The sequence below is a fragment of the Mustela erminea genome, chromosome 2 (genome assembly GCF_009829155.1).
Source record: "Mustela erminea isolate mMusErm1 chromosome 2, mMusErm1.Pri, whole genome shotgun sequence".
In the NCBI taxonomy this organism is placed as follows: Eukaryota; Metazoa; Chordata; class Mammalia; order Carnivora; family Mustelidae; genus Mustela; species Mustela erminea.
In genome coordinates, this window is record NC_045615.1 from 96,991,328 (window position 1) to 97,013,657 (window position 22,330).

General features: G+C 54.2%; 1 long non-coding RNA gene across 3 annotated transcripts in view; it reads right to left on the minus strand.

Annotated features, from left to right (window-relative positions):
- The window catches only part of LOC116584761, a 48,002-nt gene extending 26,032 nt beyond the window's left edge, over positions 1-21,970 (minus strand). The window contains exons 1-6 of one of the 3 annotated variants that reach the window (XR_004283321.1): positions 21,938-21,965; positions 11,747-11,832; positions 10,613-10,732; positions 2,086-2,286; positions 1,401-1,528; positions 275-398 (exon numbers count right to left, since the gene is read on the minus strand). This is a non-coding gene — a long non-coding RNA (uncharacterized LOC116584761). Of the gene's footprint in view, positions 1-274; positions 399-1,400; positions 1,529-2,085; positions 2,287-10,607; positions 10,733-11,746; positions 11,833-21,937 lie in introns of all 3 variants that reach the window. The other 2 variants (XR_004283319.1, XR_004283320.1) reach the window with 2 other exon arrangements.
- Between the last annotated feature and the right edge of the window lie 360 nt (positions 21,971-22,330).

Sequence of the window (22,330 nt, forward strand, 5' to 3'; positions counted from 1 at the left end):
TTACACTGGCCCAGGCATTCATGAGAAAGGGGAAAGCTACATCTTGGATGCTTAATACCTCCTTTCCTCTTCTGCCATATTTCTCTCCACTTACCTTTGTACCTAGGCAGACTGAAAGTAACATATCAATGGAACATGGACATGCTCTGAGATCTAATCTCTCATGGCAGCTTTCTGAGGGCTCCTTATGCAATAGGAAACTAGTGTATCCTGCCACAGGGTGTTTCAAAATGATGAGCTACAGAACAGGAGAGCAAAGTCATTCCAGTCTTACCTCAGTCTCATGAAGTAGAACATGGTCTTCTTCTTTCCTCCTTGACTTCAATTCCAATTTGTTTCCATGCAGTGTTCATTCCTTTGCTTCAGTGTTAATTGCGTGGATTTTGTGATTTCCTCACCTGCATAGAACACCCAGAGCTCATCACAGCAAATACTCTCCCTAATAGCTGTCACCCATTTAACCCTTCCCCCCACAACCCTGTCCTCTAGCAACCCTCAGTTTGTGCTGTAGGTTAGAGTCTGTTTCCTCACTGGCCTTTCTCCCCTCACTATATTCATCTGTTATCTTTATGAAATTCCATAGAAGTCAAGTTATAGGCTTTTGGTCTTTTCTTACTGATTTTACTTAACTAAATCCACTGTAGATCCATCCACATCCCTGCAGATGGTAAGATTTCATCCTTTTTAAACCTGGCTCCTATTCCATTAAGAAGATGTGGTAGAATGAATACACATACATACATACATACACAAACATGTATATAAATCTCTCTATATGTGTGTGTGTGTATACATATATGTGTATACATATATACATATATACACACATATATGTATATATATATAAATACATATATATATATATATATATATATAATAACTCATCAGTGAATGGACATTTGGACACCCTCCATTGTTTTACTATGGTTGATAATGCTGTTGTAAATATCACCGTGCTTGTACCCCACTGAATGTGCAGTTTTGTGCCCTTTAGGGAAATACCTAGGAGGGCAATTGCTGGATCCTAGTGTTGCTCAGTTCTTAGCCTTTGGAGGACACACCATATTCTTTTCCAGAGTGGCTGCAACAACCCACATGCCCACCTCCAGTGAAGGAGGGTTCCATTTTTTTTTAAGATTTTATTTATTTATTTGATAGACAGAGATAACAAGTAGGCAGAGAGGCAGGCAGAGAGAGAGGGTGAAGCAGGCTCCCCACTGAGCAGAGAGCCCAATGCGGGGCTCCATCCCAGGACCCTGGGATTATGACCTGAGCAGAAGGCAGTGGCTTAACCCACTGAGCCACCTAGGTGCCCCCAAGGGTTCCACTTTATGCAGAACATTCCCTGCCAGCAATTTCCTAAGGAGGAAATGTAAAACCTGTGGGATAACTTGACTCACCAAGCGTCAGGCAAGCAGCCACAGAAATTCACCCCAGGGTTCCTGACGCCAAGTCCCTTGAAACCACCAGATTGCTTTTATCCAGGGAAATTCCCAAAGACTCTCCTCTGACTTCATCACCCATGAAACTGCAGAGAAAATACAGCATGTCCAACCATATATAGCCATTTGAGTGAACCTAGGAAGACATGCATCCCTTTTAAATTGTCCAAAGCACCTTGGAATCATTTTGATTTTTCCCTCTGCCCTAATTGGAACTCTTTGGAGGCAAAGACTAATCCATTAGGATACATCATCTTGGACAAAGGAGAAGCCATCATCCAAGTCTCTATCTGACCACAAACAGCCACATAACTCTAGATGTCGGCCATTCCACCACAGCCTAGAACCAGTGGAATAAACGCTGTTAGATGAAGGAATACTTTCTATGTTCAAAACACACACCAAGTCAATCTCATCTTCCCTGTCGAATCCAAGGGATTGCCTAGGAAAAAGATGTTCCAAATTCCTTTGTACGCCAGAAATAAACAGAGAAAATGAGATCCCTGCCAGGTGGTCCCTGCAGAGAAACAGGAACTCTGGCACCCACACTAGATTGCTTACAGCTGGTTCAGTGTGCCATTTGTGAGCTCCACTGGAGACAAGAGAAAAGCCCAGGAGGTTTAGGGTGAAAGAGAACTTTTACCTCCCATCCTGACATGGATGTGACATTGTGCCCCATGGGCCTGCTGTTTTCTCTGAACGCTGACATCCTGAGACAAGCTGGATGACTGGCTTGGACACTGATTTCCAAACTTCAGGTCTCGTGGAGCCAGGGTGAAGAAGGGTTGTCAGGTGCGGATAAGTAGGTGTCTCCCACCTAAAGCCTGCACACCTGCTCCAATTGCTGGGAGAAGAAAAGACACATGCTTGTTTCTTAAGTGGTCATTGACTTCCTTCTAACGCCGACCAATGCCCTTGTCCTTTTTGGAGAAACAAACATACTCTTCCAAACAAACACTCAACTCCTCAGTTCCAAATGCACCATGAGTTGGGTTTGGTTTCCCCTGGCTCCAGAGCCCAACTGGGAGGACCCTCCTGAACCATCCTGACAGCAGATAACAAGCAAACCTGGGGAAACAGGGCACAATGCTGAGTGGGGGCCCAGCTCCAGGGTTTCTTATGACCACTCTTGAGTCTGGAGAAACAGAGACTATACAGCTCACCACTCCAACCTGTAAAAACAAGCTGTGGTGCCTCACGTTTCAGGGTCTCTCACCCAGCACCACCCCCACTGCCCTCAAAGCCAGCAGGCTGCAGGGACTCCTCTCAGTGTGTTTCCCACTGGCCACTCGCCCTGCCTCCAGTGGTGGCAAGCAGCATTGCCATGCTTTCCAGGGTCTCTCGCACCACGGCTCACCACTCCCTCCAGTGGCATGAATTGGCACTGCCGGGCCTTCCACAGACTCCTAATGCAGCTCACAAACCCTCCACAGGTCTAAAGCCACACTGGCACTGTCCCTCCAGATTGGGGACCTCTGGGTCACACCCCCGGAATCCGCCTGCCACCCAGGAAGAAACTGTACCATTCGAAGCTGAGCAGAACCCTCAGAATGGAACAAACCCACAGGCCTCCCTGAAGACACCCCCAACTTTCACATTCTCTGCAGTCACAAACTCACAGTCTGATGTGCTTCCTGACCCCCATGTTTGACTCAGCCCCTCGGGATCCAGCCTCAGCACCAGGAGGTAGGGCCTGGATACCCCTAAGCCCTAACCCAGGCTTCCATGCCCAGAGACATGGCCAACAATCCCTCAGATTGGGAACCCCTAAGCCACAACCAAGGACTCCGCCTACCATCCAGAAGAAAACCATGCCATTTGGAGCTACCAAGAACCCTCAGACCAGGAGAAACCCATATGCATTCCAGAGGCCACCCTCACCTCTGATGGTCCACATGGCAACAAAACCGGAGATTGACATACCGCTTGACCCCCATTGTTGACTCAACCCATGGGGGATCCCACCTCAGCAATGGAAGATTGGGCCTGCCATGCCCCTAGGCCCTAACCCTAATCCTACGTTGGCTTTTCAGGCTTCTGTCCCCAGAGACATGGCCCCCAAGCCCTCCAGACTGGGGACACCTGAGACACACCCCAGGACTCTGGCTGCCACCCAGGAAGAAACTGTGCCATTAGGAGCAGCCCAAAACCCACAGAGCAGGAGAAACCTGCATGCCTCGCTAAAGCCACCCCCACCATTGGTGCCCCCCCCCAACCATGAAGCCAAATTCTTCCATGCTGCCAGACACATACCCTCAACTCAGCCCTGAGGGGAGCCTGCCTCAGCGTTGTCAGATAGGGCCTGCCATGCCCCTAGGCCCTAAGCCTAACCCTAGGGCTGAGGGCTGGCTCCCAAGCCCATCAGATTGGGGACGCCTAAGTCTCACACCAGCACACTGCCAGCTGCCTAGGGTGAAACTGTGCCATTTGGAGCTGCACAGAAAACTCAGAGCGGGAGAAAACTGTATGAACCTGGGCCACCCCCAGCATTTGCGCACCCCCTAGACACAAACCAGAATTCCAATACACCACCTGACAACCACCCTCAACTCAGCCACCAGGGAGCCAGTCTCATCACCAGCATATCGACCCTGCCATGTCCCTAGGCCTAACCCTAACCTTAGTTTGGATTTTCAGGCTTACATCCCATGAGGCCAGGCCCCCAAGCCCCCTGGATTAAGGATCCCTGATCAAGAACCCAGGACTCCACCCACCATGCAGGAGGAAACCTTGTGGTAGGGAGCTGCTCCAAACCCTCAGAGGAGGAGAAACCTGCATGCCCCCTAAAGCCGCTCCCACCATCAGCAGACCCCCTGGCCATAAAGTTGGATTCTGCCTGGCACCAGACTCATGCCTTCAACTCAGCCCTGAAGGGAGCCTGTCTTAACACTGGAAGATTGGGTCTGTATTGCCCCTTGGCCCTAACTCTATTACTAATTCAGGCGTCCATTCTGAGGGGCTTGGCTCCCAAGCCCCCCGGATTAAGGACCTCTGAGTGATACTGCAGGACTCTGCCAGCCATGCATTATGAAACCGTACCATCTAGAGCTACTGTGAGCCCTTGGAGGGAGAGAAAGCTGCATGCCCCCCTTAAGTCAACCCCAACCGTGGTGGTCCCCCTGGCCATAAAGCCAAATTCTGCCACACCACTGGATGTGTACCATCAACTAAGCCCCAAGGGGAGACCATTTCAGTGCTGGGAGATCAGTCATGCCATGCCACTGGGCCCTAACCCTAAATCTAGTTTGGGTTCTCAGGCCTCCATTCTGAAAGGCCTGGTCACCAGGCCCCCTGAATTATGGACCCATGACTCTGCCTGCCACCCAGGAGGAAACCATGCCCTTTGAAGCTGCACAAAACCCTCAGAACGGGAGAAACCTGCATGCCCCCATTGAAGTCATCCCTACCTTTGGCACCCCACCAGGCTGCAAACAGAGGCTGTCGCTCAGCTGAGTTCCCTCCCTCATCTCTGAACCCAAAGAGCTCCTATAGGTGTCCCCTCCCTGACACTGGCCCATGGAGACAGTCCTGACCTTGGCCCAGGCCCGAACCCTCGAATGCCTTCAAAGCTTTCTTTTTCCAGGGTTCTGTCCCTCAGGGCCTCTACCTGGGGAACCCTGAGTCACGCGCCATGACTACCCCTACCACCTCAGCACAAACAGTGCCTTTCAGCGCTTTGGACAAGCCTCAGAGCGAGAGAAACCTTCGTGCCCCCACTGAGGTGAGCCCCATCCTTGGGCGCCCAAGCCGCCCAAAAGGACGGAGGCAGACGCCCAGCCACCACCCCTCCCTCAACTCTGCTCTGGGAAAACGCCCCTGGCCAGGGTCCCCTGGGTGGGGCGCATCCTCTTGGTGCATTTTCCAGGTGGCCACGACATGCCCCGAGCGAGAAAGGGCCCTTGGCCACAGGGAACAGGGCACTCCCCAGGGCTGCCCAATGCCGGCCAATTCTCACGAGCGTTCTGCCCAAATCGGTCCTGATTTGGGCAGAACGCTCGTGAGAATTGGCCGGAAAACACCCGGAGAACTCGCTTCGGGGGCCGCATGTCTCAGGGCTGCCCCCTGGGCCTGGCCTGGTCGCGTCCGAACCCCGCCAGAAAGCCTTCGGGGAGTCAGGCTCCTGTGAAGCCAATACTTCCTGCTCCTCAGCCTCCAGGGGTTCCCTCCCTGGCGCTGGGAAATGGGGCTGGGCCTGCCCTGAGGCCTGGGCAAGATCCCTCGACTCCTTCCTCAGCCTTCCGTTTCTGGGGTCCTGTCCCGCTGGGCCTCCAACTGCGGAACGCTGAGTCCCTCACAACTAGTCCTCCGACTACCCCAGCGCAAACGGTTCCTTTCGGACCTGCATACAAGCCTTTGAGTGAGAGATACATTCGTACCCCCACAGAGGCCAGCCACATCCCAGGGCGCCCCAGCCGCCCAAAAAGTCAGAGGATGACGCCCAGCCACCACCCCTCCCTCAACTCTACTACAGGATAGCTCCCCTGCGCTGGGGCCCCTGGGTGGCCGCGTCATCCCGGCACAATTTCCGGGTGGCTGCAACATGCCGGGAGTGAGAAAGGGCCCTCGGCCACGGGTTACAGGGCAGTCCCCAGGGCTGCCCAACGCCGGCCAATCCTGACAAGCATTCTGCCCTAATCAATCCCAGTTTTGGCAGAATGCTCATGAAAATTGGCCGGAAAATGCCCAGCAAACTCGCTTCTGGCGGCACACGACTGCAGGGCCACCCCCTGGGCCTGGCCCAGGATCCCGAGTGGTCGCGTCCAAACCCCAGCAGAAAGCCCTCCTGGAGTCAGGCACAGACGAGGCTAGTGCCTCCTGCTCTTCAGCCTCTGGGGATCCCCTCCCTGGTGTCCGATGGGACTGAGACTGCTCCGAGGCCCAGGCAGGAACCCTCACCTGCTTCCTCAGCCTTCCATTTCCAGGGTCCTGTCCCTCGGGGCCTCCAACTGGGGAACCCTGAGTCACGCACCACAAGTCCCCTGACCACCCTGGCGCAAACGGTGCCTTTTGGAGCTGCGTACAAGCCTTTGAGCGAGAGATACATTCATTCCCCCACAGAGGCCAGCCCAATCCCTCGGCGCCACAGCCTCACGAAAAGTCAGAGGACGACGCCCGGCCACCACCCCTCCCTCAACCGTACTACGGGATAGCTCCGTCGTGCCTGGGCCCCCGGGTGTGCCACGTCATCTCAGTGTGTTTTCCGGGTGGCTGTGACATGCCCTGAGTGAGAAAGGGCCCTCGGCCACAGGGAACAGGGCGGTCCAGAGGGCTGCCCAACACCGGCCAATTCTCACAAGCGATCTGCCCAAACTGATCCCAGTTTGGGCAGAATGCTCGTGAGAATTGGCCAGAACACACCCGGCAAAGGCAAATTCGGTTTGGGCGCTGCACGGCTGCAGGGCTGCGCCCTAGCCAGGGATTCCTAGTGGTCACCGCCAAACTCCACCAGAAATCCCGCCAGGAGTCTGGCTCCAGCGAGGCCAACGCCTCCTGCTCCTCAGCCTCCGGGGGTCCCCTCCCTGCCACTGGCAGACGGGACAGGGACAGTCCCGAGGCCCGGGCACGAACCCTCACCTGCTTCCTCAGCCTTCCATTTCCAGGGTCTTGTCCCTCGAGGCCTCCACCTGGGGAACCGTGAGTCCCGTGCTGGGACACCCCCTACCACCCCGGTGCAATCGGTGCCTGTTGGAGCTGTGGAAAAGCCTCAGAAGGAGAGAAACCTTGGTGCCCGCACTGAGGCCAAACCCAACATTGGGTGTCCCAGTGTCCCGAAAAGGCACAGAGGAGGACGCCTGGCCACAGGCCCTCCCTCAAGTCTGCTACAGGAAAGCTCCCCTGTGCTGGGCCGCTGGGTGGGCTGCGTTGTCTCGGCTCGTTTTGGGGTGGCTGCGACATGCCCCGAGCGAGAAAGGGCCCTCGGCCACAGGGTACAGGCCGGTCCACAGGCCCGCCCAACGCCGGCCATTCTCACAAGCATTCTGCCCACATTCATCCCAATTTGGCCAGAACGCTCCTGAGAATTGGCCAGAAAACACCGGGTGAACTCGCCTCTGGCGTTGCTTGTCTGCAGGACCGCCCCCTGGGCCTAGCCTGGGACCCCGATTCATCTTGGCACAAACCCCGCCAGAAATCCCTCCATGAGTCATGCATAGGCAAGGCTAATACCTCCTGCTTCTCAGCCTCCTGTGGTACCCTGCGTGGTATTGGCTGATGGTGCTTGCCATGCCCCTATTTCTGGGTCCTAGACCTCTCCTGGTTATTCAGTATTCCTTTTCCAGGGACCATCCCTCTAATCCTCTCCTGGGGGAGCCCTGAAACACTCCCCATGAGTCCTCCTCCCACCTAAGTGGAAACAGTGCCTTTCAGAGCTGCAGAAACCCCTCATAGCGGGAGACACCTGCTTGTCCCCGCCACAAGGCCATCCCCCACTCATAGTAGCAGCCTCAGCTGCTGCTTTTTTCCTGATGGCCATGCCATGCACCAAGTGAGAAATTGCTCTAGTCCACGGGTTATAGGCAGTCCGATTAGCCCCCCAACGGCAGCAAATTCTCACGATATGGATTTGGGCAGAATGCTCCTGAGAATTGGCCAAAAATTCCCTGGTGAACTCGCTTCCTGCAGTGCATGTCTACAGGGTCAGGGCCTTTGTCTAGATTCGGGTCCTCATTGTTCTCGACATGAACTCTAGGAAAGCCCTCTATGAGCCAGGTTATGCAAATCCAATGATTCTCGCTACTGAGCCCCTAGGTGATTGCCTCAGTCCCAGAGGATCTGACCTATCATGCCCCAAGGCTCTATATAAACTGTAGTTTCAGTTTACATGCTTCCATTCCAAGGATCCTGGCCCCACAGCCTCCTGGATAAAGGAGGTCTGAGTGACACCCCACGCCTCCACATGCCACGTGGTAGGAATTCATGTCGATTGGAGCTGTGTCAAGCCCTCAAAAGGGGTGAAACCTGCATGCACCCATAAAGCTATCCTGACCATCAAGGCCCCCCTGGCCATAAAGCCATATACTGTGATGCCGAGGTATGCCTGCAATTCATCCCTGAGGGCAGCCCACCTCAGATCCAGCAGATTTGTCCTACAATGACCCAAGGCCCAAACCTTAACCCTACTTTGAGTTTTCAGACTTCCATTCTGAGGAGCCTGGCCCCCAGGTCGCCCGGATGAAGGATCGCTGAGAGACACCCCAGGATCCGCCCTCTACACGGATGGAAACCATGCCATTTGGAGCTGTGCTGAGTCCTCAGAGGGGGAGAAACCTGCATGTCCCCCTAAAGACACCACTACCATTGGTGGCCCCCCGGGGACAAGCCCTGATTCTTCGGGGTGGCCAGATGAATGTCCTAAACTGCGCCAGGATGGGAGTGGGGAAACTGGCATGCTCCCTGAGGCCACCCCCAGCGTCTGTGACCCCCTGGATTCAAACCCAGAATCCGCGCCCACACCTGGTGCCCAACCTCAACTTAGCCCACCATGGAACCTACCTCAGCACTGGCAGATTGGACCTGCAATGCCCCTATGCCCTTACCATAACCCTAGTTTGGGTTTTCAGGCTTCCATCCAAAGAGACCTGGCCCCATGTCCCCCATATTATGGACTACTGAGTGACACCAGAGGACTCCACCCACCACGTGGTAGGAGAGCTTGTGGTTTGGGGCTGCACCAAATCCTCAGATGGGGAGAAACCTGTAAGCCCCCCTAAAGCTACCCTCACCACGAGAGGACCCCAAGGACCCCATGATCTGTGCCTCCAGACGCATGCCCTGGACTCAGCGCTGAGGGAAGCCCACATCAGCACTGGTACATTGGGCCTGCCATGACCTTAGACCCTAAAAACTAACCCTAGGTGGGGTGGACAGCCTTCCATGCCCAGAGGCCTGTTCCCCAAGCCTGCTGATGGGCACCTCTGAGACTCATGCTGGCATAGATTAAGGACACCTCAGTGACACTCTAGGACTGCGCCCCCACACCCATGAGGAAATTGTGCCCTTTGGAGCTCTTCAGAACCCTCAGACTGGGAGAAACATGCATGCCACTCTGAGGACACCCCCAGATTCTATAGCTGCCCTGAACACAAACTCGGAGTCTGATGTGTTGCCTGATGCCCACCTTGACGTCAGCCCACTGGGAAGCCCGCCTCAGCACCAACAGATGGAGCCTGCCTTGCCCTGAGCTCTTTACCATAACTCTAGTTTCTGTTTTCAGGCTTCCACCCCAAGAAGCCTGGCCCCCAAACTCCCCAGATGGGGAGTTTAAGCAGAACCCAAGAATCCGACTGTCATGCAGGGGCAGACTGTGCCGTTTGGAGCTCCACAGTGCCCTCAGAGAGGAAAAAACCTGCATGCCCTTCTAATCCACTCCCACCATTAGTGGTCCCGCTGGCCAGAAACACCGATTCTGCCACACTACAGGACACATTCCCTCAACTCAACCCTGAGGGGAGCCCACATCAATGCCAGCAGAAAGGACCTGCCATTCCCTAAGGCCATAACCCTAACCCTAAGTTGCGTTTTCAGGCTTCCTTCTACAGAGGCCTGTCCCCCAAGCCCTCTGGGTTGGGATCCCTGGAGTCACACTGTAGGAATCCACCTGCCACCCACCAGGAAACCAGTCCATTTGGAGCTTCACAAAACCCTCAGATCTGGAGAAACCTGTGTGTCCCCATGAGTACTCCCTCACATTCTGCAGCCCCCCAGAGCCTGATGCACCACCTGACCCCCATCCTCAACTCAGCTCCTCAGGGAATCCACCTCTGGACCAGCAGTTTGAGCCTGCCACACCCATAGCTCAGCTCTCCTCAGGGACCTCTGTCATCTCTAGGCGACTTGAAACTCCCCTGCCTGCCGCAAAGCTCTGGGATCCCCCCTCCTTCTTCTCAATTTACACCAGCCCAAGGCTTTCATGAGAAAGGGGGAAGGCTACCTCCTGAATGCTTAACACCTCCTTTCCTCTTCTGCCTTATTTCTCTCCACTTACCTTTGTACCTGGGAAAACTGGAAGGAACATATCGATGGAACATGGACATGCTCTGACATCTGAATCTTTCCTGGCAGCTTTCTGAGGGCTCCTTGTGCAATTAGAAACTAGTGTATCCTACTACTGTGTGTTTGAAAATGATCATCGACAGAACAGGAGAGCAAAAATCACTCCACTTTTACCTCACCCTTCATGACATAGAACCTTCAAGACATAGGTCTTCTTTCCTTCCTTGACTTCAATTCCAATTTGCTTCCATGTAGTGTTAATTCCTTTGCTTCAGGGGTAGGATTTTGTGATTCCTCACCTGCACAGAACACCCAGAGCTCATCACAACAAGTACCCTCCCTAACAGCCGTCATCAATTTAACCCTTCCCCTCCACTCATCTGCCCTCTAGCAACCCTCAGTTTGTGCTCTAAGTTTGAGTCTGTTTCATCATTAACCTATCTTTCTCCCCTCATTGTGTTCATCTGCTTTCTTTCTGAAAATCCATAGAAGTCAAATTATAGGCTATTGGTCTTTTCTCACTGATTTTGCTTAGCTAAATCCACTCTAACTCCATCCACATCCTCGCAAATGGTAAGATTTCATTCTTTCTAAACCTGGCTCCTACTCCTTTAAGAAGATGTGGGAGATTATAGATCTACATTCATTCATATATATATATATATATATATATATATATATATAAAACTCATCAGTGAATGGACATTGGGACTCTCTCCATCATTTTACTATGGTTGATAATGTTGGTGTCAGTATCACGGTGCTTCGGTGCTTGTACCCCATTGAATGTGCATTTTTGTGCCCTTTAGGGAAATATCTTGGAGGGCAACTGCTGGATCCCAGGGCTGTTCAGTTCTTAGCTTATGGAGGAACCACCATACTCTTTTCCAGAGTGGCTGCAACAACCCCCATGCCCACCAACAGTGCAGGAGGGTTCCACTTTAAGCAGAACATACCCTGCCAGCAATTTCCTAAGGAGAAAACAGAAAACCTGGGGGATAACATGACTCACCCAGCGTCTGGCAAGCAGCCCCAGAAATTCACCCCAGGATTCCTGATGCCATGCCCTGGGAAGCCGTCAGAATGCCTCTATCCAGCGGAATTCCCAAAGACTCTCCTTCTGACTTCACCACCCATGAAACTTCAGAGAAAGGATGCCATGGCCAACTCTCTAGATGGTCCACCAAGTGAAACTAGAAAGTCAAGCTTCCCTTTTCAATCATCCAAGGCTCTTTGGAATCCTTTGGAATTTTCCCTCTGCCCTCATCAGAACTCTTTGGATAAAAAAAGATGAATCCATTGGGATACATCACCTTGGACAAAGGAGAAGCCATCCTCCAAGCCTCTATCTGACCACAAACAGGCACCTCACTCTAGATGCCGGCCATTCCACTAAAGCCTAGGACCAATGGAATAAACACTGTTACACGAAGGAATGCATTCTAGGTTCCAAACACACACTGAGTCCATCTCATCTTCCCTTTAGAATCCAAGGGTTTGCCTAGGAAATAGATGTTCCAAATACCTTTGTAAGCCAGAAATAAACAGAGAAAATGAGATCCCCTGCCAGGTGCTCCCTCCAGGGAAACTTGGGAACTCTAGCATCCACTCACCATTGCTGATAGCTGCATTAGTGTGACTTTTTGGCTCCACTGGAGATGAGAGAAAACCCAAGATGTTTGGGGTGAAAGAGAAGTTTTACCTCCCATCCTGGCATGGATGTGATATTGTGCCCCATGGACCTGCTGTATTCTCTGAACACTGATGTTCTGGGACGAGTTGCATGACTGATTCAGATGCTGATTTTCAAACTTCAGGTCTTGTGGAGCCAGAGTGAAGAAGGGTTGTCAGGTGGGCATAAGCAGGAACCTCCCACCTAAAGCCTGCACACCTGCTCCAATTCCCAGGAGGAGAAACACATGCTTGTGTTTTCTTAAGTGGTCATTAACTTCCTTCTAAAGGTGGCCGATGCCCTTGTCCTTTTTGGAGAAGAAATATACTCCTCCAAACTAACACTCAAATCCTTGGTTCCAAAGGCACCATGTGTCAGGTTTGGTTCCCCCTGGCTCCAGACCCCCACCGGGAGGACCCTACTGAACCATCCTGACAGCACATTACCTGGGGCACTACCCAGCACAAACCAGGCGCAACAGGGCACAGTGCTATGTGTGGGCCTGGCTCCAGCGGTTGTTACCACCAATCTTGAGCCTGGAGAAACAGAGTCTTCAGCTCAACACTCCATCCTGTAAAAACAAGCTGCAGTGTCTCATGTTTAAGGGTCTCTCACCCAGCACCTCACCACTGCCCTCAGAGCCAGCAGGCTGCAGGGACTCCTCTTCTGGTGTGTTTCCCACTGGCAGCTTGCCTCTGCCTCCAGTCTTGGCAAGCAGCATTGCCACGCCTACCACGGTCTCTTGCACCACAGCTCACCACACCCTCCAGTGGTGTGAGTCGGCACTGTTGGGCCTTCCACAGACTCCTAATGCAGCTCACAAACCCTCCACAGGTCTAAAGCCACACTGGCACTGTCCTTCAGATTGGGGACCTCTGGGCCACACCCCAGGAGTCCGCCTGCCACCCAGGAAGATATCGTGCCATTCGAAGCTATGCAGAACCCTAGGAGTGGAACAACCTGCATGCCTCCCTGAGGACACCCCCAACCACACCACCCCCCGTCATAAACTCACAGCCTGATGTGCTTCCTGACCACTGTGTTTGACTCAGCCTCCAGGGTTCTCACCTGTGCACCAGTAGATCAGGCCTAGATACCCCTAAGCCCTAACCCAAATCCTAGTTTATGTTTTCAGGCTTCTGGGCCCAGAGATCTGGCCAACAAACCCTCCAGATTGGGAACCCCTGAGCCAAACCTAAGGACTCCACCTGCCATCCAGGAGGAAACCCTTCCATTCGGAGCTGCCCAGAACCCTCAGATAGCGAAAGAGCCACATGCATTCCTGAGGCCACCTTCACCACAGACAGACCACACGACAACAAAACCCAAAGCCTGGAGTGTTGCTTGACTATGGCTCTTAACTCAGTCCATCAGGGAACCTGCCTCAGCACCGGCAGATTGGGTCTGCCATGCCCCTAGGCCCTAACCCTAACCCTTCAGTGGCTTTTCAGGCTTCCGTCCCCAGAGAACTGGCCCCCAACTCCACCAGACTGGGGACACCTGAGCCACACCCCAGGACTCTGGCTGCCACCCAGGAAGAAAGAGTGCCCATCAGAGCTGTGCAAAACCCTCAGAGCAGGAGAAACACACATGCCCCTCTGAATCCATCCCAACAATCAGTGGCCCCTAGCCATAAAGCCAGATTCTGTCACAGTGCTGGACAGATGCCCTCCACTCAGCCCTGAGGGGAGCCTGCCTCATCACTGGCAGATCGGGCCTGTAATGCCCCTAAGCCTGAACTCTAACCCTAGTTTGTGTTTTCAGGCTTCCATGCCCAGTGACCTGGCCAAAAAGCCCTCCAGATTGGGAACCCCTGAACAACACCTAAGGACTCCACCTGCCATCCAGGAGGAAACCCCTCCGTTCAGAGCTACCCAGAACCCTCAGATCGCGAGAGAGCCACATGCATTCCTGAGGCCACCTTCAATGCAGACAGCCCACATGACAACAAAACCCAAGCCCGATGTGCCACTTGACTCCCATTCTTGACTCAGCCCATCAGGGAACCCGCCTCAGTACTAGCAGATTGGGTCTGCTATGCCCCTAGGCCCTAACCCTAACCCTACAATGGCTTTTCAGGCTTCCATCCCCAGAGAACTGGCCCCCAACCCCTCCAGATTGGGGACACCTGAGCCACACACCAGGACTCTGGCTGCAACCCAGGAGGAAACTATGCCCATCAAGGCTGCACGAAACCCTCAGAGAAGGAGAAAACTGCACTCCCTCCTAAAGCCACTGCAACCTTCAGCAGCCCCCAGCCATAAAGCTGGATTCTGCTGCAGTGCTGGACAGATGCCCTCCACTCAGCCCTGAGCAAAGCCCATCTCAGCGCTGGCAGATCGGGCCTGTAATGCCCCTAGTCCCTAACACTAACCATAGTTTGGGTTTTCAGGCTTCCATTACAAGGGGCCTGGTCACCCAGCCCCACAGATTAAGGACCCATGAGCTACACCGAGGACTCTGCCTGCCACGTGGTAGGAACCTGTGCCATTTGGAGATGCACCGCTTAACATGGGAGGAACCTTCATGCGCCCCTAAAGCTACTCCCACAATCGGCGGCCCCCTGGCCATAAAGACGGATTCTGCCAGGCCACTGGACACATGTCCTCAACAGAGCCCTGAGGGAGCCCACCCAGTGCCAGCAGAGCAGTCATGCAATGCCCCTAGGCCTTAACCCTAACCCTAGTTTAGGTTTTCAGGCTCCATTCCGCTGAGCCTGCCACCTGGCCCCATAGATTAAAGACCCCTGAGCTACACCCCAGGACTCCACCCACCATGCTGTAGGAACCCATGCCATTTGGGGCTGGATTGAACCCCTAACAGGGAAGAACCTGCATGACCCCCTAAAGCCACTCCCAAAATCGGCATCCCCACTGACCATAAAGCTGAATTCTGCCACGCCACCAGACGCATGCCCTCAACTCAGCCCTGAGGGGAGCCCACCTCAGCGCAGGCAGATTGGGCCTGTAATGCCCCTGTACCATAACCCTAACGCTAGTTTCAGTTTTCGGACTTCCATTCCAAGGGGTCTGACTCCTATGCCAACCAGATTAAAGACCCCTGAGTGAAACTTTAAAACTCCAGCAACCAGGTGGTAGGAAACCATGCCATTTGGAGCTGCACCAAACCCTCAGAGGGGGAGAAACCTGCAAGTCCCCCTAAAGCCACCCTCACAATGAGAGGCCCCATTGACCATAAAACCGGATTTTTCTGCACTGCTGGAAGCATGCCCTGAACTCAGCCCTGAGGGGAGCCCACATCAGCACCAGCCCATTGGGCCTTCCATGTCCTTAGGCCCTAACACTAACCCTAGGTGGGGTGTACAGGCTTCCATGCCCGGAGGCCTGTTCTCCAAGCCCGCCAGATTGGGCATATCTGAGACTCACACTGGAACAGATTAAGGATGCCTCAGTGATACCCCAGGACTGCGGCTGCCATTCGGGAGGAAACCGTGCCCTTTAGAGCTCTGCAGAACCGTCAGGCTAGGAGAAACCTGCATACCATCCTGAGGACACCCCCAGCTTCTATAGCCTCCCTGGACACAAACTCAGAGTCTGATGTGCCACCTGATGCCCATTCTGACATCAGCCCACTGGGGAGCCCACCTCAGCACCAGCAGATCAAGCCTGCCTTGCCCAAAGGCCCTTACCATAACTGTAGTTTCTGTTTTCATGCTTCCATCCCAAGAGGCCTGGCCCCCAAACTTCCCAGATTAAGGACACCTCTGTGACAACCCAGGAAACTGGCTGCCATGCGGGGGGGAAACTGTGCCATTTGGAGCTCCACAGTGCCCTCAGAGAGGAAGATACCTTTATATGCTTCTAAAGCCACCCTCAAAATCAGAGGTCCCCCTGGAAAGAACCCCCGATTCTGCTGGACTGCCAGACACATCCCCTAAACTCGACCCTGAGGGGAGCAAGCCTTCGAGCTGGTGGATTGGGCCTGCCATGTGCCTACACCCTGCCCATAACCCTCTGTTGGGTTTTCAGGCATCCTTACCCAGGGGCATATCCCACAAGCCCTCAATTTGGGGAAAACTAAAACAAACCCCATGAGTCAACCTGCCACCGGGAAGGAAACTGTGCCCTTTGGAAATGTGGAAAACACTCAGACCGAGAGAAAACTGTATGCCCTCATGAGGCCATCCCCAACTTTTGGTGCCTCATCTGGCCGAAAACTCGGAGGCTGACACCCAGCCAGAACCCCTCCCTCAACTCTGCTCTCAGAAAGCTACCCTGGGCAGGGTCCCTCAGGGGGGCCGCATGGTCACAGCCCATGTTTTCAATGGCAGAGACACACACCAAGCCCGTGATCACTCTAGACCACAGAGTGAGAGGTGGGCCCAAATCACCACACAATGCCGGCCAATTCTCACAAGCTTTCTGCCCAAATCGATTTCAATTTGGGCAGAAAGCTTGTGAGAATTGGCCAGAAAACCCCCAGAGAACTTGCTTCTGTGGTGCATGACAGAGTTGAGGGAGGGGTTCTCGCTGGGCATCAGCCTCTGAGTTTTCAACCCAGTGTGGCATGGAAGGTTGGAGACGGCCTCAGTGGGGGCTAGAAGGTTTCTCTTGCCCTGAGGGTATTCCACAGCTCAGAAAGGCACAGGTTTCTCCTGGGTGGCAGGTGGACTCATCGGTGTAACTCAGGGTTTCCCAATTGGAGGGTTCAGGGAAGAGACCCCTGGGGAAGGAATACTAAAAACCCAACCAAGGGTTAGGCCCAGCACCTAGGGTCATAGCAGGCCTGAACCACCAGTGCTGGGGTGCAAACACTAGAGGGTGAGAAGCAGGAGGCATTAGCCTAGCGTGTGCCTGACTCACAGAGGGAGTTCTCACAGGATTCGGGCCATGACCACTTGGGACACCAGGCCAGGCCCAGACAAAAGCCATGCAAACAGGCACTGCAGGAAGCGAGTTTGCCAGGGGTTTTCTGGCCAATTCTCGCCACCCTTCTGCCCAAATCGATATCAATTTGCAAAGAAGATTGTGGGAATTGGCCGGTGTTGGATTGCAATTCGAGCCGTACTGTCACCTGTGGTCTAGAGTGATAATTCTTTCAGTGCGTGTAGCGGCTACCTAGGAAATGGGCAGTATCCATGCAGCTACCCTGAGGGCCCCCACACAGGGCAGCTTTCCCGGGAGAAAGTTGAGGGAGGAGTTCTACTGGGCATCAGGCTCCAAGTTTTGGCCCGGTAAGGCGCTGAAGGTGGGGGATGGCCTCAGTGGAGGCATGCTGGTTTTCTCCTGCTCTGAGTGTTTTCTGAGCTCCAAACAGCACTGATTCTTCTCATGTGGCAGGCAGATTTATGGTGTGTGTTTCAGGATTCCCCCAGTTGAAGGCTCGAGGGATAGGCCCCTGGGTAAGGAAGACTGAACAACCAACTGAGGGTTAGGGCCAGTGCCGAGGGGCATGGCAGGCCAGATCTCCCAATGCAGGGAAGGCAACCCAGGAGGATAAGTAGCAGGAGGCGTTGGCCTTGCATGCGCCTGACTCATTGAGGGCTTTCTCACAGGGTTCTAGCTGTGACCCCTAACTTATCTCTGCCCCAAGAAAGCACCCCTGGGCTGGGGCCCTCGCGGGCGCTGCATTGTCATGGCCCATTTCCCAGGGGGCCTCCACACTCACCAAATGAAAAAGGGCTCTAGACCACGGGTAACAGTGGGGCCCAAGTCGCCACCCAACACTGGCCAATTTTCACAAGCTTTCTGCCCAGCTCAATTTCGATTTGGGCAGAAGTCTCACGAGAATTGGCCAGAAAATCCCCTGCAAACTCGATTCCAGCAGCACGGTCCCGCAGTGACGCTGCTTGGGCCTGGCCCGGGGTCCCTTGTGGTCACCCACTGAACCCTGTGAGAAAGCGCTCTACAAGGCAGGTGCCTGCGACACCAATGCCTCCCACTTCTGAGCCCCCTGGGGTGCCCACTCTGGCTCTGGTGGATCAGGCCTGCCATGCCCCTAGGCCCTGGCCATAACCCTCCATTGGTTTTTCAGGCTCCTATCCCCAGGGGCCTGTCCCATGAGACCTCCAGGCTGGGGACCCTGGAGCCACACCCCAGGACTCCGCCTGCCACCCAGGAGGAAACTGTGCCATTTTGAGCTGCACAAAACCCTCAGAGTGGGAGTAACCTGCATGCCCCCTGGGATGCCCCCACCTTCGGTGCCCCACTGGGCCTCAAACACAGAGCCTGATGCTCAGCCTGAGCCCCTCCCTCAACTCTGTCCCTGGGAAGCTCCCCTCAGCTGGGTCCCACATGGGGCCTGCCTGCTCCTGGCCAAGTCCCCTGATGGTCACAACACGCACCTAGCCAGAAAGTGCTCCAAACAGCGGGCGGGATTGTGGCCCAAGCAGACACACAATGCCAGCCAACTCTCATGAGCTTTCTGCTCATATTGATATCAATTTGGGCAGAAAGCTTGTGAGAATGAATGGGCGGAAACACCCGGTGACCTCCCTTCTGGCTGTGCGGACATTCAGGGGAACCACCTGTGCCTAGCCCAAGGTCCCGAGTAGTCACGGCCCTAACCTTGCAAGAAAGCACTCTAAAAGCCAGGCACACACATGGACAAACCCTCCCTCAACTCAGCCACCTGGGGCACTGGTCTCAATATTGGCAGTTCGGCCTGTCATGCCCCTAGGCCCTAACCTGAACCCTATATTGGGTTTTCAGGCTTCCATCCCTGGGGGCCTTTGCCCCAAGCCCTCCTAATTGGGGACCCCAGAGCCACACCCCACAAATCCACCTGCCACCCAGATGGAAACTCTGCCATTTGGAGCTGTGCACAACCCTCTGACGGGGAGAAATCTGCATGTCTCCCTGAGGCGATCCACAAACTTGGCACCCTCTGCCCCCATCCACCAACCTGGAGCCTGATGCACCACGTGACCCCTGTCCTCAACTCCAACCCTGAAGGATCCTACCTCTGCACCGGCAAATCAGGCCTCCCATCCCCATAGGCCCTAACACTAACTCTATGTTGGGTTTTCATGCCTCCATCCTACAGGCATGGCCCCTAGCTCACCAGATTGGGGACCCCTGATACTCAGGCCTGGACTGCACCTGCAGCCCTGGAAGAAACTGTGCCATTTGGAGCTTCTTAGAACCCTCAGACCAGGAGAAACCTGCACGTTTCCCAGAGGGCACCCCCACCTTCGGTGGTACCCTTGGCCACCAATCCAGAGCCTGACATGCTGCTTGATCACCATCCTCAACTCTGACCCCCAAAATTCTGCCTTAGTGTCAGCAGATTGGGCCTGCAATGTCCATAGCCCCTAACCTTATTCCTAGGTTGCATTTTTAGGTTTCCATCCCTAGGGACCTGCCCCCCAAGCCCTCTAGATTGGGAACTCCAGAGCCACACCCTAGAAGTCCACCTGCACCCAGGAGGAAACCAGTCTATTTGGAGCTGCATAGAACCCTCAGAGCTGGATAATCCTGCATGTTCCCGTGAGGACTCCCCCGCCTTCTGCACCCCCCCAGCTACAAACCCGGAGGCTGACACACCGCCTGACCCCCTTCTTCAACTCAGCCCCCTGGGGAACCCACCTCAGCACCAACAGTTCTGCCCTTTCATGCCTCTAGCTCAGCTCTCCTCAGGGACCTGTCAGCTCTAGACAGACCAAGAGCTCCCCTCTCTGCCATAAAGATCTGGGATCCCCCTTCCTTCTTCTAAAATTATGCTGGCCCTCCCTGGTGGTCTAGTGGTTAGGATTTGGTGCTCTCACCGCCGCGGCCCGGGTTCGGTTCAAAAATTTAAAAAATCTAAAAAAAAAAAATTATGCTGGCCCACGCCTTTCATGAGAAAGGGAAAAGACTACCGCCTGAATACTTAATAACTCTTTTTCTCTTCTGCCATATTTCTCTCCACTTACCTTTGTACCTGGGCAAACTGAAAGGAACATGTCAATGGAACATGTACATGCTCTGAAATCTGAATCTTTCATGGCAGCTTTCTGAGGATTCCTTATGCGATCAGAAACTAGTGTATCCTACCACAGTGTGTTTGAAAATGATCATCTACAGAACAGGAGAGTGAAAATGACTCCATTTTTACCTCACTTTTCATGAAGTAGAACATGCACTTAGGGAGAAAAGGTACAAACTCTGAGTGCGCACACGGCCTGAATTTCTGCCCAACACTGGCCAATTCTCATGACCTTTCTACCCAAATCAGTATGGATCTGGGCAGAAAGCTTATGAGAATTGCCAGGAAACCCATGGCAAACTCACCTCCAGCAGCAGAGGCCTTCAGGGGAGCTGCCTTAGCCCTATCCAAGTGCCCTGAAGGCCAAGCACACATGTGGCCTGAATTGCCTCAGAAGGCCAGCCACAACTGGGGAGCCCTGCCTCACTGCTGGCATACTGGGCTTGCCATGCTCCTATGCCCTAACCCTAACCCTAGGTTTGGTGTTCATGCTTCCATCTCCAGGGGCCTGGCCCCCAAGCCCAACAGATTAGGGAAACCTGACCCACACTACAGGTCTCTGCCTGCCACCCAGGAGGGAACCGTATTTTTGCAGCTGTGCAAAACCTGCAGAGCAGGAGAAACCTGCATGCCCCTGTGAGGCCACCACCACCATCCCCGCACCAGGCCACACACCTGGAGCTTGATACTCAGCCTCACCCCCTCCCTCAACTCTGCCCTCGGGGAGCTTGCCTCAGCGGGGGCCATCAGGGGAGCTGTGTGGGTGCAGCCTTATGGTCCTGGACAGTTGCAATACCCACCTAGTAAGAAAGCCCTTCACATGCCAGGGTCGCATATGGCCCGAGTCACCACACAATGCCAACCAATGCTCACGGGCTTTCTGCCCAAATTGATATTGATTAGGCAGAAAGCTCATCAGAATTGGCCAAAAACCCGGAGCCTGACACCTGGCCTCAACTCAGCCCCACGGGGATCCCGCCTCAGCACCAGCAGATCGGGGCTGCCATGCCCCTAAGTCCTAACCCCAAGCTGGGATTTGGGGCTTTTGTCCCCAGAGACCTGGCCCCCAAGACCTCCAGACTGGAACCCCTGAGCCAACCACAGGACTCCAGCTGTATTCCAGAAAGAAACCATGCCAGTGTAGATGTGCATAACTATCCAAGTTGGAGAAAACTGCATGTCCTACTAAGGTCACCTCCACCCTCAGCAGTCCCTGTGTACACAAACCCTCAGGGAGCCACTCATCCTGACCACCATGCTCAACTCAGGCACCAGAGCAGCTCACCTCTGCGCTGGCGTGTCATGCCTGTCAGGACCCTGGGCCCTAATCCTAAACCTATATTGGGTTTTCAGGCTTCCATCCCCTGAGGCCTGGCACCCAAGCCCTCAGATGGGAATCCATGAGTCACACCATAGTACTCCAGCTGCCCCCAGAAGAGAACTGTGCCAACTGGAGCTGCACAAAACCCTCCAAGCAGGAGAAACCTGCAGTCCCCCTGAGGTCACCTCTACCATTAGCAGCCCCCCTGAACCCAAATCTGCAGGCTGATACTCAGCCTGAACCCCGCCCTCAAGTCAGCCCCCTTAGGAGTTCACCTCAGTGCTGGCTGATCGAGCATGCCATTCCCTAGGCCCTAACCCTAACCCTAGGTTGGGTTTTTCCATTCCCAGAGTCCTGGCCTCCAAGCCCTCCAGATTGGGAACCCCTGATCCACACCACAGGTCTCCACTTGTCCCCAAGAAGGAAGCCATGCCGTTTGAAGTTGTGTAAAAACCTCTAAGCAGGAGAATCCTGCATGGCCCCCTGAGGCCATCCCCACTTTCAGCCCCCCAACCCTGGACACAAAACTGCAGCCTGACTCTCAGCCTGACCCCTGTCCTAAACTCATCCCACTGGGGAGCTCACCTCAGTGCCTGCAGATTGGGCCTGCCAGGCCCCTAGGCCCTAATCCTAACCCTCAGTTGGGTTTTCAGACTTCCTTTCCCAGTGATCTGGCAATGATGCCCTCTAGATTGGGGAAACCTGAGCCACACCACAGGACTCCACTTACCACCTGGAAGGAAACCGAGCCATTTGGAACTGGGTGAAAACCTCAGAGCAGGAGAAACCTGCATGCCCCCCAGAGGCCACCCACACCTTCATTGGCCTCCCTGGCCAGAAACCCGGATCCTGACACTCAGCCTGACCTCCATCCTCAACACACTGCCCCCTCTTGTGATGCTCACCATAGCACTGACAGCTTGGATTGCCATTCCCCTAGGCCCTAAAACTGACCCTTTGTTGGATTCTTAGTGTTCC